At 30.5% G+C, this 17,856-nt stretch overlaps 1 protein-coding gene across 1 annotated transcript in view; it reads right to left on the bottom strand.

Moving 5' to 3' along the window:
- Positions 1 to 6,157, bottom strand: part of LOC129917020 (dorsal-ventral patterning protein tolloid) — a 125,470-nt gene extending 119,313 nt beyond the window's left edge. Inside the window, exon 1 of the mRNA XM_055997323.1 lies at positions 5,642 to 6,157. The gene's annotated coding sequence lies outside the window, so the exon portion shown is untranslated. The remainder of the gene's footprint in view (positions 1 to 5,641) is intronic.
- Positions 6,158 to 17,856: the final 11,699 nt, after the last annotated feature.

Genomic DNA, 17,856 nt, shown 5'->3' on the forward strand with positions numbered 1-17,856 from the left:
AAAATACGTGCCTTTTTTTGTGTTTAAGAACAAAATCAATTAAGCCACTTAAAACGAACATACGTTAACAATTTAAAAACTTGTAACATGTCCATCAGAAGTAACTTGACAGTAAAGAATTTTTTGTATCCCATATTGGATACGCATTTCTCCTCGGCTCTAGGGCCAGAGTGATGGCTTCTTGTTTTTTTTTTTTTTGTTATCCGTAAAACTGTCAAGCATCAGATGACAGGAAATAAACATAAGGGTGTACAATTTCCGCTTACACGAATGTGCCATTAACGTGGCCAAAATGACATTTTGAATTTTCTTATTTCCACAGAAATAACGACGGCAACTGGGATAATCTCATTTTAATTAAATGATAAAACAATGTACATATACCTATGGCATTTTTTTTTTTTTTTTTTTTTTGCTATCTAAAAGAAATTTTGTTAAGATAAACAGGGTAAGGGTGCTTTTGAACTCTTTGTCTTGTGCAATTATTAAACAAAAAAAAAAGTTCCTAATTTGATAACTTCTTTGTGTATTTTTTTAAATATTTAATTACCTTTTGAGGTTTTGAAAATTAATTAATGGTGAAGCGAGTGTCTTTTATGATTTTATCAGTAATTTGTGATGAAAAAGATTAAAATATTTTAAAGCCATATTCCTGAGTCGAGAGATGAAACAGTGTCGTCAAAGATAACAGCAATCCTTCTTCTATTTAAAAGGGAAGGAGATAGCAATTAAACTTGGCCTGACGATTAAAGAGAATTAAAGCAATTTATTTGCTTTTGGCCTATGATTATCTTAAAAGCTTTGTAAATTTTTCGCAAAAGGCACGTTCCCGTGAAAAAAAAAATTCGTAAGACTAGACAAAAATGACTCAAATCTAACTGGTCTACCCGAGTAAAAATGGAATTCCGCCGCACCACCGCTGCACCACGTCCACACCATTTTAAAAAAATTTACGCCGCCACACCACGACTGCACCACATCCGCATCATTTCATTTTGTATGAACAAAATCGGAGCACCACCACAGCACCACGACTGCACCACGTCCGCATCATTTTCTTTTTGAATGAAAAATTCGGTGCACCACCGCACCGCCACACCACGAGTGCACCACGTCCATACCATTTCATTTTGAATGCAAAATTCGGTGCACCACCGCCGCACCAAGTCTGCACCATGATCAAAAATTCATCAATTTCTATTTTTACTCGGGTAAAGATCATAAAATATATTTAAGGAGTATAATACTTCAGAACGAATAGGTTTGCTGCGATAATTATCTGCCCAAGAATATTATTATGAACATTTCAGTATTTGCAACACAAAAGATGACAAAGCTAAAGAGTGCTCGATGAATATTGTTTGGAACCCAATACAACCATTTTTCATCGAGATTTAGTGCCCTACTATTTAACTTTTTTTTCTAAGAACATCCATAACTTTTTCCATCTTGTAAATGTCACAAAAGAATTTATCTTCGTTATGAAAATACACAAAATGTTTTCTGGCACACTTCCCACAAAGGAAAAAAAAAGAACCCAACGTCATTATGGCTTAAATTCAAATTTCAATCAAACTTTTCCGACAAAAAGAAATAAACCCTTTTGCAACATAATCTCCCACAAAACTTTGCCGCAAACTTATCTCAATAAAACAACTCTCCATTAAGAAATACTCTGTATAAACCAATAACAACAAGAAGAATATAAAAAAAAAATTGTACATTAAAATAAATTGTCATACCAAACGGAAGTGAAAAATCACTGCACTGAAAATTAGAAAAAGGATCCTCAACACAATATCTAAGAGACCTCAATCGCACCACTTAACAATTGCATGGAAAATATCATTATTTATATACTTTGCCCATGGATTTTCGTGAATAATTTAGCAATCAAAATCACTGAACAAGCCCGCCAAAGATTTACCATTAAGGAAAGCATAAAAAAATAGAAATGAAAATCTACCAATCCCACTCGGCACGCGACAGTTAGCGATAGTAGGAGGAGGAGGAGAAGACTTTTTAACATGGCATACAAATTGAAAGACAAAAGAAAATTGAAAGGACACACACACAAATTGTTGTTGAAGGTGATGCTGTGGCAGAGAAGGGATAAAAAAGATCCTTTTTATTTTTTTCTTGAGCTAGCATTCAAATATATAGCACAAAACCACCCTCGATTTAGCGCCAAATTTTCATTTTTCTTGTGTTTTGTTTTTTATCCTTCGAAACAATTAAATAGTAGACGAATGGTGGAATTTAAAATCTCATTAGAGCATTAAACGAATTCATTGCAAATACAGTTTCCAGTAAATTTACCCATTTCCATTTCATCATCATCATCCCCGTGGACAGTTCTTTGAGATGTTTTTTTTTTTTCTTTCAATCCCTATTTAGTAGGGTTTTATATTTTTCTTTTTTTTTTTGCTTGTGAATTTTTGATACTGAAACTAAAGGCATGGTATAAATTCGTAAAAATAAGAAAAATTTTAAAGATTTTTTACAAAATTTATAAATTTAGTTTAAGTTTATCAAATAGAACATCAAAGTTGTTTGTTTAGTCAAAACAGGCCACTTGCATCTTGAATTCCATTAGTCGGATCTCTAAGATTCAAATTTAGGGAAATAGACAAAGCACTCTTTTCTAGAGTTTGACTTATTTAGAAATATATAATTTTGAAAATTCGTATTAAATCGTTTTACGTGTAACACATCAAACATAGATGAATTGCTCTAAATTTGTGTGTTTTGGAAACTGAATTTGTCAACGATTAGTAAAATTTTAGGACAGATTTTCGAAAATAACATCCAAAAAAAAAATTATACGATTGGGGTCTCCAGTCTGGATTTTGGTTTTTCGGGATTTTGGGTTTACGGGATTCTGACCCCGACCCCGACCCGACCCTGTAATTTTATTTTAGTTTACTTAGGTATGTTATTTTCGAAAATTTGTGCAAAAAATACTTCAGAACCCAAGGCATACAAATTTAAACAACCAAACCATTTCGTTTCTATGTTAACTCTCTTTCATGCCTTTACATAAATAGAGATGATTTTTACCTAATTCCCCAATTTAAGTTTTGTTTTTAATGAATTTCTTTTTTTTTTGGGGCGGGGGGGGGGGGGGTGTTATGTTTGCGGGATTTTCTGGATTTTTTTAGGACCAACATTAAGGCTGGGTACCGCCACATAAACGGCTCAATGTTTATAAGTTGGTAGATAACTTTCACATTTGTAAAAATAATTGATTGAAATAAAATTAAATAGTTAATATACAAGACTTAAAATATTCGACCTTATAATTTCTAAATTTGAGAAATTGTAATTTAGAGAGTATAAAACACGATAATTTTGGTCGTTGTTTTAGTACGACCTATTTGTTTTGTGTTTGTTTGTTTCTTATGTCGTTTTCGACATATAAATATCCTTTTTAAATATTTTGCTTTATTAAATACCTTAAACCTTATAAGATAAAGAGTTAAAAATTCAGGTTTTATATCTTCATTTAAGCTTTTTATTTCATTTTATTTCGATGAATTATATTGATATCTGCAAAAGTTACACCTGTTTAAACATTGCAAGTTCAAGATAAATAGCATTAGCTGCAACAACAAATTTTAACAAAGTTTAAGTATTGCAAACTAGCTTAGCTACTTAATTAAAAATTTTTTTTTTTTAATATCAACTTTTTAAAAACGGAATGAAGAATTTTTTCGAAATGTTGTTTTCATATGTCGAATAATTATTTCTTAAGAATGACATTTCAAATTTAAAAAAAAAATTATTTTTACGATTTTCAAAAAAAATTATAATTCTTTGGTATAAAATAAATAAAATATTATACTTAGTTTGGAGGTCAACACCATTCAAAATTATGGTTTTGTACTTTTAAAAATGAGTTTTAAATTTTATGAAAAATCGTAAATGATGAGTTGACACAAAATTAAATTGCAATATTTCTTTTTTTTTTTGGAAAATTAGCACTAAATTCATAAGAAAATTAAAAAAAAATCAACTCGATTTAAAATGCCTCTAACATAAACGAAAACACAAATCCCTAAAAGAACTATCCCAATGCCAGTAGAATAAAGACATCTTCAAGCTGTTGAAATGCGGAAAAAATGTTTTTGAGGACTCGTACACAGTTACTTATATTTTTAATTTAAAAAAGGCATTGAAAATTCTATACAAATCAGCACTTTTTGAAAAACAAACAATTTACTTTTTTTTCGGAGAATTTCTTTTTCATTACAAGAAAAACTGTTTTTTTTTACTTATGACCGGATAAGTCTTAAATTTATTTCTCATAGCAGCCGTGAAACGTTTTGTTGGACAGATTCTTGGTCAGCACACCAAAAAACATAAACTAATCCATATAATATTTACCAGAACTTTTCGCTTTAAATACGATTTGACTGGACTAACAAAGTTTAAAATAAATTAACTTTATGGAATAGAATGGCTTTAATTTGAAATCTCAAGAATAACGTACATACATATATGAGGGAGAATTAAGGCTTAAAAAAAATGTAATCTTTCATGCAATAATTTTAATTCCTGCACTATCGTAAGCATTGACTATTTTGCTTTTCAATTAAATAAAATCAATGCTCCTTTGAATCGTATAGTTAAAACAAATTTAGAAAAACTATTGAAGTCAATTCAGAACTATATTTAAAAACAAATCATGTTTTCAAACGATATTTCAAACCAAAAATTATTTTTCAGCACAGAAAAACTTATCATTTAGTTAAACCATATTTAAAGATAAGTCACTTTTACTTAGCACTTTTACTATCCAAAATCTTCTATTATTTAAATGAAATATTTCACATAAATTATAACTTTATTAAAATATTTGTCTTTTTTCAACCAGCAACATCACACGCCTCAATTGTGTACTTAGTTTCTTTTGCTATTCCTTTTGAATCTTTAGTTAGAAAATTCAACAAATCATTAATTTCATTCCTTCATATACCCATATTCCTTGCTCCCCCGCACACACAAAAAGTAATCCTATCAAGGCCACCACAAAAAAAAAGCCAGAAATGAAAAAAAAAATATCCATCTTAAGATGAAATTGCTTAAAAAAAAGGGATACAACAAGCACAAAAAAAAAAAAATATAAAGAAAAAGGATCTCACATTTCACTATCATCTCATGGTCAGATGTTTGTCCTATGCTTGGCGTTATTCGTCCTCGTTTTGTGAATGAAAAGAAGAAGAAGATGAATAAATATCAATTATTCGCCTTTAATTTTACACCACATTGGGCGCCAGTTTTGGTCTTATCTCATTACACCAGAAAGGATTCGAAAAGATGATGATGGCTCTGTCTCATTCTTCAACGGCACAAAATAATTGCATACGTAGGCTAAATTATGAAGGACTATCTGTATCTTTTTTAGCCATAAGTTCAGCCTTATTAATTCCCTTTTTGTTATATAAATGAAAAGAAAGCAAAGAAAAAAAAGTTTTTGACCAACGAAGAAAAGTTTTTCATGTCCAGGGACATAATACAGAAAATCAGGACGACTAACGTATCCATTCATGGAGACTTTCAGAAATCCCAAAATTAGGCCCCAAATATTTTATTGATGTTGTCTTGTCTATAAATGGGGGTTCCCGTCACTTATACGTACCTTATCCTTAACCAACAAAAAAGCAATTCACAAGTGCCACTGATGGATGTAAGGTCTCTCCGACAAGGATTCAATCCGATATAAATGTTCAAAAGGATGAGATTTAGCGCGTGTTTGTGGATTAATTTTTTTTTTTTCTATCGGTCAGAAATGAAGAAAGAAGGCAAAACAAACCATTTAAAAAATTCCATTAAATTTTTTTAATTTCTAGGAATTATCATTGCACTAAGGCACACTTAAACACCCACACGCAGCCACAAAAAGGACATTTGAAAGTTGCGAAATTAAATTAAACGCTATTAACACGCAACTTGTGGTCCTTTGCCATTGCCATCGTTTGATAAGAAACGTGAAGAAAAAAAGCAGTTAAAGGAAGCCGAAACCATTTAGAACCAAACCGTTGTTCCTTAACACACTTTTTCAAATAAAAAAACAGAACCAAAAGTTATAGATAGCAGCAAGCTCTTTCCGGCGTTGTTGTCTACCACGGTTGGTAGCCTGAACTCGACTGAATGATGTATCTGAGAACAAAATTGTATCTGGCCGATGCGATGCTCTGTATCTGTGATTCTGTGCTCCACTGTGTGGTGGTGATGGTGGTGGCAGCGATATGATGATGCTCTGCTACTGCCTGCTGGATGTTGGAATTATTGTCTTCTATAAAAATGAAAATGAAATTGAACAGCCAGAGTTTGTTGTTGAAAAAAAGAGCGACGAAGCTGTTCCATACAGCTTCTGCATGCATCAATGGTATTCCAAAAAAAATCCTCCACATTGAAGAGGCTTGCCTACTGCATGCAGCTTCCCATTATTTGGAATTTCATCCTCATCCTCATGGATCCAACTCAGACAAAAAACTCAAAGAGGCAACCCTCCCTCTTTGCACAGGAAGAACAAGTGAATATCTTTTTGTATTCGCAAGTGATGGTAACAGGAGCAAGTGTATGTCAGTGGCAGCAGTTACTGTGCAGTGTGTAACAAGATGCGAGAGAGATGCAATTGTAAAAGATACAAAATATACATTATTTATACACGGATGATACCTACGTGTTGATATTCTTGAGGTGTCTATTTTTAGTATTTTATATTATTTTTTTTTTTATAGATTAAAAAGGGTTTCCGCATTTCAACAGCAAAATGTATACATGAATAAGTAATACTTAATATATTGGCGTTTTTACGCACTGCTGATAATTGCGATACAGATAGATTTTTAATAGCTTTGCGAATTATTGATGCTAGGAGAAATAGATATTCATATTTATGTAAATAGTTTATCGTCTATTAAAAAGCTAAAGTCATGCAAGAACTCTCGGATTGATGTGCTCAATAAACCACTGTCATAAATTTTTAAAAGTGAATCAAATGTACCTTTTTAAAGTGGATTCCAGCATTCATGGATGCAAATTTTGACTGCTTGGTGTGGGTGAGCCTAAACATATCTAACAAATGCACTGAATATGTTCATTGGGAAGTTTTGACACTTTGGAAAATGAAATCGCACATGTCTCTATGATAAATTCCAGTTAAAAACAGGAATATTAGAATGTGTTTTGAAAAATTCCATCTTTAATTATTTTTACCGGGGTTTTCCAACTATGTAATCAAGATTGTATCTTTTCGCACAATTCGTGGGAAAAACCAATAATCCTTTTCTGTAATTACCCATTTAACAAATAAAGTGCCTTCTCTTCTTTTTTGTTGGTATTTATTTTTTTTTTTTTAACTGGCGCCCGGGAGAAGAATTAAGATATTATAATTTAAAAATTAATATTCTTACTATCCTAGAAAATTTTGAATTGAAATCTTTCAATTTACAACATAAAGATTCTTCTCCCGGGCGCCAGTTAAATATAAATTGTAAATTGAATTTAATAAAAGAATGTTGAAGAAACATACAAAACGCCACCACTGTTATGTTTTAATTTTGACTGATAAGGAGAAGAATAAGATTCCCTTTCAGCTGATTTATGTGCATCTAAACCGCACGTTCTAAAAAAAAAACACATTTGCCTCTGTTGAATATCCTTTGCAGCAATTCAAAAACATAAACAGAGAGGATATGGTTGCTCAAATATATTGTGCGCAGGAATTTAAAATCAATTTCTCTCTTTCTCTCAATTTTTGCAGCAATATCTTTGGGACAAAGAGGAAAGAATAAATATAGGTACTCGGTTAGAGATGCTCTTCACAGTAGCACTTTACAACAATATAGTTGATAACAGTGTCATCAAAGTGATAAAACAAATTACGGGGCTAGACAAAGGGCATATAATACACAAAAAAAACATACACACACATCATATCACAAAAGGTAAATCAAACTGGGTGGCCGATTTGGTATTTAGTGTTACCAGAATGCTTGAAGTTTATTATTATTGCTTTGATTTGAGAAGGTGATATTTGATATTTTATGCTGGTGCACAGATATGTTGTTATATTATGGTAGGTATATTATCAAACAAAGAAAAGATGTTTTTTTATTACTATGTTAGGGCAAGTATATGATAAATTATAGACCAATTTGCAAGCTTTCGGTGATTCCAAAAATGTTCGAAATGTTGGTATGTAACAAATTAAATTTCATGATTAAAAATATAATATCTGAATCACAACATGGATTTGTTAAGGGTCGATCGACCGCTACAAATCTTGCTATGTTGTCCGACTCCGTCATAAATGGTTTCAGTGATGGTTTGCAGACGGACATTATTTTCACTGATTTTGCTAAGGCCTTTGACAAAGTTAACCATGAAATCCTGATTTTTAAGCTTTCTAGGCTAGGATTTCACTCTAGCTTTATCAAATGGATTTCTTCCTATTTGTGTAACAGAACTCAGTTTGTAAAAATTGGGTCCTTAAGATCAAAGAAAATAACAGTTACCTCTGGTGTCCCACAAGGAAGCCATATAGGTCCATTGTTTTTCATTCTTTTTATAAATGATATCCCTTCCAACTTCAGATTTTCTAAATATCTTATGTATGCTGATGATCTTAAAATTTTTCGGTCAATTGAATCAACTAATGATTGTCTTCTTCTTCAGCAAGACCTTCAAAGTCTTGTTAATTGGTGCAATGAGAATCAATTGCTTTTAAATGTTAAAAAATGTGTAAGTTTTACTTGCCACAGAAAACTGAATCCAATAGTTTTTGAATACAATATCAACTATGTCATATTAGAAAGGGTAACGATCAAAAAAGATTTGGGTGTGTTTTTGGACGTACGTTTCTCATTCGCCGATCATATTGACTACATAGTTAATAAAGCTAACAGAATGCTGGGGTTTATTCGAAGAAATACTCTTGATTTTTCAGACCCATTCACGATAAACACTCTTTATATCTCACTCGTAAGATCGATACTAGAATACTGTTGTGTAATTTGGAATCCCTATTATGAAACCCATTCTTTAAGGATTGAGAGAGTCCAACGAAGACTTACAAATTTATTGTTCTTTAAATTGAACTGGAATATTGAAACACCATCATATTCAACAAGATGCTTGCTTTTCAATGTTCAAACGCTTGATTTAAGAAGAAAATATTTTTGCATAATGTTTATCAAAGATTTAATCAACTTCCATTCTAATTGTCCTCAGTTGTTGGAGCGTATAAATTTCTATTTTCCATCTAGAAATCTCCGAGTTAACTTTCATTTTCGTGAACATTTTTACAGAACCAATTATGGTAGAAACGAACCTCTTGCACGTTGTATAAGAGAAACAAACCTTGCAATTGATAATATTGATATTTTTGGAAACATATCCAGGGAATTTTTCAAAAAGAATTTGATGATGGTCTTACAATATTATCAATAGTTTTCTTTAAATTGATGTAATATTTATTGTTATTTATCTGCTTCACCTCAGTTTTCTAATAATTGTATGTATTTGTATTTGTATTTTTAAATTTTAAATTTTAAATTATATTTATAGTTGTATATATTATCATTATTTACTTATATTATTTAATATTATTTACATTAATTTGTTAAAAATTAGTCTATAAGAGATGTTACTCTGCTTGATGAAATAAACAAATCAAAAAAAAAAAAAAAAAGTATTGGTTTTGTGTCATAATATCTACACTGCCTAAACGGAAGGGCGAATTTTCTTCGAATTACTTTTGAATGTTTTTATGTTAATATGTACAACATTTTCGAGCTATTAAAATATTTTTTTATTACAAATATTATTCAAGTTTTACTTTTTGACGTGATAACGTCTTATAAATCGATGAAATATGGCAGCCACCACAAAAAAGTGACGCCATTTTCTCCCTTTCCACTCTCGCACTTTCGCAGTGCGCGCAAAAATGTCAATTAAAAATAAACTATTAGAGATACAAAAATGTTCTATAGTTTATTTGAAAGATAATAACCTAAAGCTAAATCTAAATGAAGGATTTTTAAAAATTCCGTCATTTAATAGGGTAAACAGGGGTAAAACGTAAAGATGAAATTTGGGCTAAAATCTAAACGCGAAGTTGTAGAGAGTTGATTTTTTTTGCTATAGATAGATGAGACTAATTTTAGAATAACTGCATTTAAGAAAAAATTCTAAAAAATTTTGAAACTAAGCTATGACGTTTTGTTTGAACGTTAAACACGTGTTGGGGCTATGACAAAATGATGATTTTTGGTAGGGAAAATTTTTTTTGACAATTCTAAAGGTGCCAGGTGAAAGATGAGGGAAAACAAATTAGGCGTCTAATACGGATTTTTTTTCCAACAGTCTGCGTTTCGAAATATGAATTTTTGAAAAACACCTTGTTTTTTAGGGATATTTTTGGGTAGTTTTTGATTTTTAGTTTTTTAGTTTAAGTGAGTTTTGACTGAATAACGAAAGAAACAAGTTTTTAAAACACACGTTTTTTTACCGTTTTTAACCGATTTTCGTCGTTTTTTATTTTTATCTTTTTTTCTTTAATAGATAAAGGAATAAAGTATATATATGAGTAATGATAGACCATGACTATATGTGTGCTAAGTTTCAATCATTTTCGGAAACACAATTTTGAGATAACGGTAAAATAAAATTTTAGAATTTTAGTTATAACTTTTGACCAAGAGCAGATAGAAATTTTATTAAACTATTATGAGCATTCTGATACAAAAACCTCAAAACACCAGTGGAGATCTGTTGCCCCCCGAACAGCCACCAGTGTGGGGAGTACCGTAATCTCAGTCTGGAAATTTGACATGATTGACTTTAAAAAATTCTAACTTTTCTTGTAGAAATCTTTGAAATGAGATTGATACGTCATATGAAAGGTGAAATAATAAGCTTTCACATGGTATACAATTTTTTATAGGTTTTCAAACAAAAAATTGATTCCATAGCCTGAGAACATAAAAATAAATGTTTTTTTTTTGCTTTTTTTAATGAAATTTGATAGAGTTCAAAAAATTCTAGCTCTTTTTGTAGATGTCTCATAGATCTGATCGATATATATATTTTGAGCTAAGACAATAAGCTTTCAGATGGTATAAAATTTTGTATAGATTGTTAGGGAAAAAAATGGAATTAATGACGTGAGAAGATAAAAATTCATGTTTTTTTGCTTTTTGTGCATTGTAAAAATTAAAAAATTATTTTATTCTTATGAAGAAATACTTGGCTTTTAAATTGCATAATTTTTTTTTTAATCTTTTAAAATAAAAAAAAATTAATATAATGAGAAAATATAAAAGGTATTTATTTTTAGCTTTTTCTTGTAGGTAAATTATGATTGTTTGAAATAAGTAAACGCTTCAATTGACTCATTTTAAACAAAAGCACACAACCTGTTTTCTGACGACGTTATCACGTAAAATCATCGTCCGTAAACCGGCTTTACAGACAACCTCTTTTTGATAAGGTAAATGTTTTGATTAATAATAATTTCATTTTCGAAAACCATTATTTACTGTACCTTCAATAGAACCCCTTTTTTAAATTTCAGATTTTTTAATATATTTATGACTTTTATACAAGGAATTTTCGTTTACAAAAGATCTTCTACAATTTCAGTATGAATTAAGAACAAAATTTAAAAAATCGATTTTTTTTTCAAAATCATTTTTTGTTAATGGGACATTGAATTTTGATTTTGCGTGTTGAATTATAACTGCAACAGAATGGTATTTTATTTTTTCAAAAAAAAAATGTTTATAAAAATTTTTGTTTTAAAAAATGATTTTTATTAGGGAAAAGGTGCGAACAGTGAGACACCTTTCTTTCAAATGGGTATATCTTAGAATGTTTCCAAGCTAGCTTAAACAGACTTTGAAGTCAGTTTAAGACATATTTTATATTAAAGTTGCAGAAAAAGTTTTAGTTAAAGAATGAATAAGAGCATCACATTAGACTAAAATGTAGAAAAAGTCAAAATGTCTCACTGTTTGCAAGGGGTGCGAGCAGTGAGACAGGCTAAGGTGAACAATGAGATTAAAGGATAAAACCGAAACAAATTAACGATAAGTTAAAATAATTAAGTTACAAGTGTATAATTAAATAATTTATGTTACTTTAAACCATTTCTCCAAAAAACCGAAAAAAAAGAAAGAAAAAACACCACCAAATGATATTGAAATCATGTTAAAATCATCGATTTTTTAAAAATCTATGTTTCACTGTTTGTATTTTAAAAATGTCTCATTGTTTAGTTTTGTCATTTTTCGGAAAAATATAAAATTACAAAAATCGCGAAGGAATTCTAAGTACATGATATTTTTTATGAAAGAACATATAAATATAATACATATGTAAAAAAAAGTTCTGTCCACTAACCAGATTTTTTGTGTTATACACTCTTTTCATAACACTCCAAAAACTACTTCCACCTGATTTTGTGTGATATTTTCCGGTGTAAGAAAATGGACAGCTTTAATTCAGTCGGAACAAAATTAAAAGACACAGATGGGGAAATAAGCGTTTTGGCCCAAACTAGCGTTACTGTGCTTGCTTTCAGAAAAGAGAAAAATGGATTGTCTCACTGTTTGCACTGTCTTTTAAGACTTTTAAGACTTTTTATATGGATATTTCGTAAAAATGTAGGTAAATAAAACATAAAATTCGTTTTTCAAAGGAATAAAACAACATCTGAAATACAATTGAGTTCCAAAACAAGTAGGTATGTAGTTTGATTTATTTTATTAAGATGCATTTTTAGAAAAAAAAAATAAAAATCCTGAGAGCCGTTTTTTAAAAACCTAATTTCTCATAAATATTTTTTTAGAAAAAAGTTTTAAAATAAAATTGATATGCCAATCTGTAGAAGTGATTTCTACATCTAAAACCAAAATTCCAAAAAAATCAATGTCCCGTTTTCAAAAATTTGATTTTTCAAAAAAAAAAAAAATTTTTAATTGCTTTAAAAATCAAAAAAATACTTTTTCAAAATTTTATTTCTGGTATATATTAAAATTGTATAATTTCTTTTGTATGAAAAATTTAAAATGAAATTAGTTGTTAGGCAGAAAACGAGAATTAAAAAAAAAACCGTTATCTGACAGATAGGTACCGTTAATAATGATTTTATCAAAAAACTAAAATTTGAATTTTTTAACAAAATCGTTTTAGCCGTTTTTGAGAAAATTGAACTTTTCCGAAATTAGTATATGACAGGTGGGCCAAAGGACTATTTAGTGCCTAAAAAGTTTTCCCTTTGGTTGAATTTCATTTTTCTTGAAGAAAAAGTACAAAATTAGTAGAAAGACTATATTGAATTATAAAATTAACATAATTTACATTAACAAGTTTGAAACCCAAATTTTTACTGAATTGTTTGCAAATCACGGTAACATGTTGGTTTATTTTGGTAACCCAGTGGTGTTTTTAGAAAAATTAAAGTTACGTTGTTCTTATAGTTTCAAAAAGGAATATCAGAGAGCTTAATTATATGATTTTACAAATAAAAATGAAATTTGTAGTAAAGTAACGCAGTTGTTTGGTTTTGATCACTTTATGTTTAAACTGTCATAAATATAGAAATATCATTCAAAACATCGGTGCAAATGTTATTTTATAATAGATTAAAGTATAACCATTCTATGTCACGAATTTCCATGTTTTTTTTTTTTTTCAAAATTCACTGCCCTAATTAGGCATCAAAAAGTATTTTGGCCCAGGTACTTTTTAGACCTTTCTGAACTTTTTTTATCCGAGATCAAATTTTTGCAGACGTCTTTCACACACACCGTGTTTTTTGACTTTATGTGTAGCTTTTCTAGGTGCTTATTTGGCTAACCAAAAAAAAACAATAATTTTTACACTTGAAAAAATATTTGTAAGTTGTGGTATATAAAGTGAAGTGAAAGAAATCAACTTAATGCTTATTAAAAGTAATGTTATATGGACTATATTAAATCAAGTTAGAATTCTAAGTCAAATGAATAACATTTGAGGCTCAATGCCCACACCATTAAATTTACTTTTTCTAAATTATAAATTAAAAAGGTCACTGTGGTGTATGCGTACTTTTTTTTTTGTGAGGTGAATAAAAACTAATGCTTCTATAATTTTTAAACTGAGCGTAGGATAAGGAAAATAAAAGTTGGGCTATTATGGGTTAACCTTGGGAACTCGAACCAGGCAGGTTTGAAAGAAAAAGTAGAATTTGGTGGAGCGAACATCACAAAGCCCTAGGTGAGAGAAAAATGACATTTTTTCATATTTCTGACAAAATTTTGAAACTTTTGTTTCTAACATAATAGAACTTCAGACATAAAATAAGCCCTTAATCGTTATTGTTACCATATCCATAAACGGAGGAAAATATGTACAATTTTTTTCTACACGCTTTTTATTTTTGCAGATTTTGCGTTAATCAAGATCCATAAGAAAAATATTTTCAAATCGTTAGGGCAACCTTATGAAGTATTCAATTTCATTTATAACTACATTTGAGTTGAAAGTATAATTTACATTCAAACTTCATAAGGTTCCGAAATCTTAGTTCCTTAGATATGGCAGCCCTAATTCCTGCCAGGATAACGAGCCTCAAACCTTACAAACTACAAAATTTTAGCGTGGAACTCGATGAGGGAATATCGATGTTTGTTGGAAATTGTTGTCTAGTTCAATTATCACTTCAGTGTTCATCCATCAGACTCCACTTTCTTCAATCTGAAAACAATTTTTAAAAAATTAATTTAATTTCAAAATCAAATCAGTCTCAAAAATCGTTCTTACACTTATTATGTATTTCAGAAGCTTTATTTAAAATCTTCGTCTAGCTCCTGTCTAAATATAGTAATTGTTCACCATGCTCAACCAAGCTTGAATATGACTCTAATTAATTTCCAATGTTACGTCTCGAATACTCTGGATGAACTTTTCCAAGCCAAGCCTCGTTCTTGTACATACATCTTATATATGCACAAAAGCATTTTCGTATACAAAAACTATATACATATGTAAAATGTAATATACACAAGCATTCAAGCCAACAAAAAATTTTCACCTTGCCGTCTTTTCAAACTTCACGAGGAGACGTGCGAAAAAGGAAACGTCAAATTTTATAGGAGCTTCATAATTACAAGCAAATGTTATGTCTTAATTATATTGAACTCTGTAAGGAAATTTTCACAAATTCCCAGCTTTAAATTCTTGTTGAAAACTTCCTTCCTCTGTACTTGTATTTATACCTGAACTTTATAGCTACCGTCTACTAACTCTAAGTATCTTTATGACGGCACTTTTAGAACTGCACATTGTTTCAAGTAACTTAAGCTCTTTCTCATCATACAAATTGTAATCGGTAATCAAGCTTCCCTCTATCAAATATAATTTTATTATTTGTGTCTTACCCTAAGCTATAAGAAGAGACTAGACTCCCTTTCCTATGGGCGTTTATCTAACCTCTTTTGAACGACAAAGCAAGTGATTTGAGGAGAGGGAAACAACAACTTTTATACTATACTTTATGATGGAGACCATTATCCATGCACATGCGAGCTCCATGTCTGTGTATCTATTCTATATCTACATAATACCCAGCCACTTTAAACGAAAAAGGATGGGACTGAAAAATATTGCCGACAAAAGGATTCGCAGCAAAGAAGACAACCTGATGCTTCGAAAACCCAATTAAACTTGGAATGTGTGTGCAAGCTCCTCTCACATAGTTCGCATTTTAATCGAGGACACAATTCGAACTTTTTTTTTTTTTTAATTTTAATTTTTTTTTTTTTCTTATACTCGCTTCTACCTTCCATGCATGAACTTTACATTCAATAACACTGTACACATCAAGGATACAGCATTATAAAAGTTTTCAATTTAATTTTCTATGCGGAAATGCCTCTTGTGTTAGGTACGGTAGGTACATGCGAGTAGGTTATATTCCAGAACCCCAACATATCCCGTCCTAACCCCACTTCTGAAGCTAAGGTAGTCTTTTCTCTACCCTACACTATGACGACGACGACACAAGGAAGTAACTAACTATAGGTTGAGTAAAATAGCGAACGCTCGCAGGTTTAGGATATGCGCTTTCCCTGAAAAGGGAAAATTTAACATAATTAAAATTACTTTGCTTCTTATAAAATGAATGCCACCATGTTGTGATGTGGGTGAGTACGATATTATAAGTTTATTCAAGTATGAGGATGAAGAAGGTGTGATGCTGATGCTGATGCTGAACTGATGTCGACAACGACACATCTCGACAACGGACGGTATGCGAGCAATGGAATTCCAGGTCACGGCGATATGCCATAGTAGATGGTACCTATAACAAAGGAAAATTATGCTCCTTTTGCAAAAGAATATCGTTTTGAAAATTGTGTCAAGTTATTCATTGAGAATTTTTAATTTTGACCTCTTTATCAGAACGGAAAGAGAGAGTGAACATTTTTAGTATATCACTTGAAGTAACAAGTGCAAAAGACAAGGTTTTTTGAAGTTCAAAATTAGCTGACGTTGTTTTCAAGAAGTTGGTCTTTTGTTTTATGATGAGAGATTTTTTATGACCTATTTAATTATGAATTAAACTTGCAATGTGTTTAGATTTGAAGTTTTTGAATTATTTATTGTTAAGTTTGGAGTAGGATTGTTATGGTTATGGAGAAGGCAAAGGTGCGTATATGGAAACCTTTCCATAATTAAGAACTTTAATAGATCTTTATTTAAGTTTCATGTTGTATATGAAAATTGTTTTTAAAAAATTGGGGTACACAAAGAGTACACATTTTTCTTAGAAATGCGAAGGGTTTACAGGGCTTTTTTACGGAATGTGTTTGGTTAACCCCTACATGATTTAGATATCAGATCTAAGGAAAATCTGAGGCCGGGTAGGAATTTGGGCAACCACTTTTTAGTATTCTTAAGGGTATGGGAAGGTATAGGCACATAAATCTAATTTCAACCATTTTGAAATAAAATGCACGACTGGGTCGCACATACTTGTTCTTGCAGTTCAAAACACTTTTATGTTAGTTTAATAGCAGATTTTAAGACCTGGCTCTACATAAATTTTTGAGAAATTTTTTTGATGTTGGGGAAGATCCGACATTTAGGACAAAATTTTGTTAAATAAATTTTTTTTTGTCATTTGACTTTTTTGTCATAAAGAACCAGCGTTCAAATACAAAAAGAATCATCAAAATTGGTTCACCCAGTCCACAGGTCTGAGGTAGGTAATAAGCATTCATGTAAAAAAAATGACAAAAAAGTCCAATTGAAAACCTCCTCCTTTTTGCAATTCAGAACTATCCATAATTCGAAGCCTCATCGAGTAGGTACATAGATGTTCCATAGATCGAATTTGAAATCAGGCCCTGCGGTGCCACTTTGCTGCAATTGCAGTAGATCTACTGCATTTATCGCAAATAAATAATCTACTGCCACTTAATCCATTCTACTGCGAAATTGTAAAGAAAAGTTCTTTGTAATTAATATAATATTATTATTAAAAAAAATAGAAAATCTGCTCTTAGCTCAAAGCCAGATCAAATGATATAAACTAGACCTCAAAGCAATATTGTAAGAACTATTTTTGTTCAAAATAGCAATGCAAATAACCAATGTTAACAGTTGTTATTTAAAAATCTACTGCAAAATTTTTCAATCTACTGCATAATTTTTAAGGATCTACTGCGCACACTTTTTTTTCGAAGTGGCAACGCTTATCAGGGGTTCGTTAACGTTTTGACTACTTCTCTCTCTATTTAATCAGAAGAAAATGATAGAGACATAAAGCGTCAATACGTTAACGAACGTATGACGTAGTTC

Source organism: Episyrphus balteatus, chromosome 3, assembly GCF_945859705.1.
Source record: "Episyrphus balteatus chromosome 3, idEpiBalt1.1, whole genome shotgun sequence".
NCBI lineage: Eukaryota > Metazoa > Arthropoda > Insecta > Diptera > Syrphidae > Episyrphus > Episyrphus balteatus.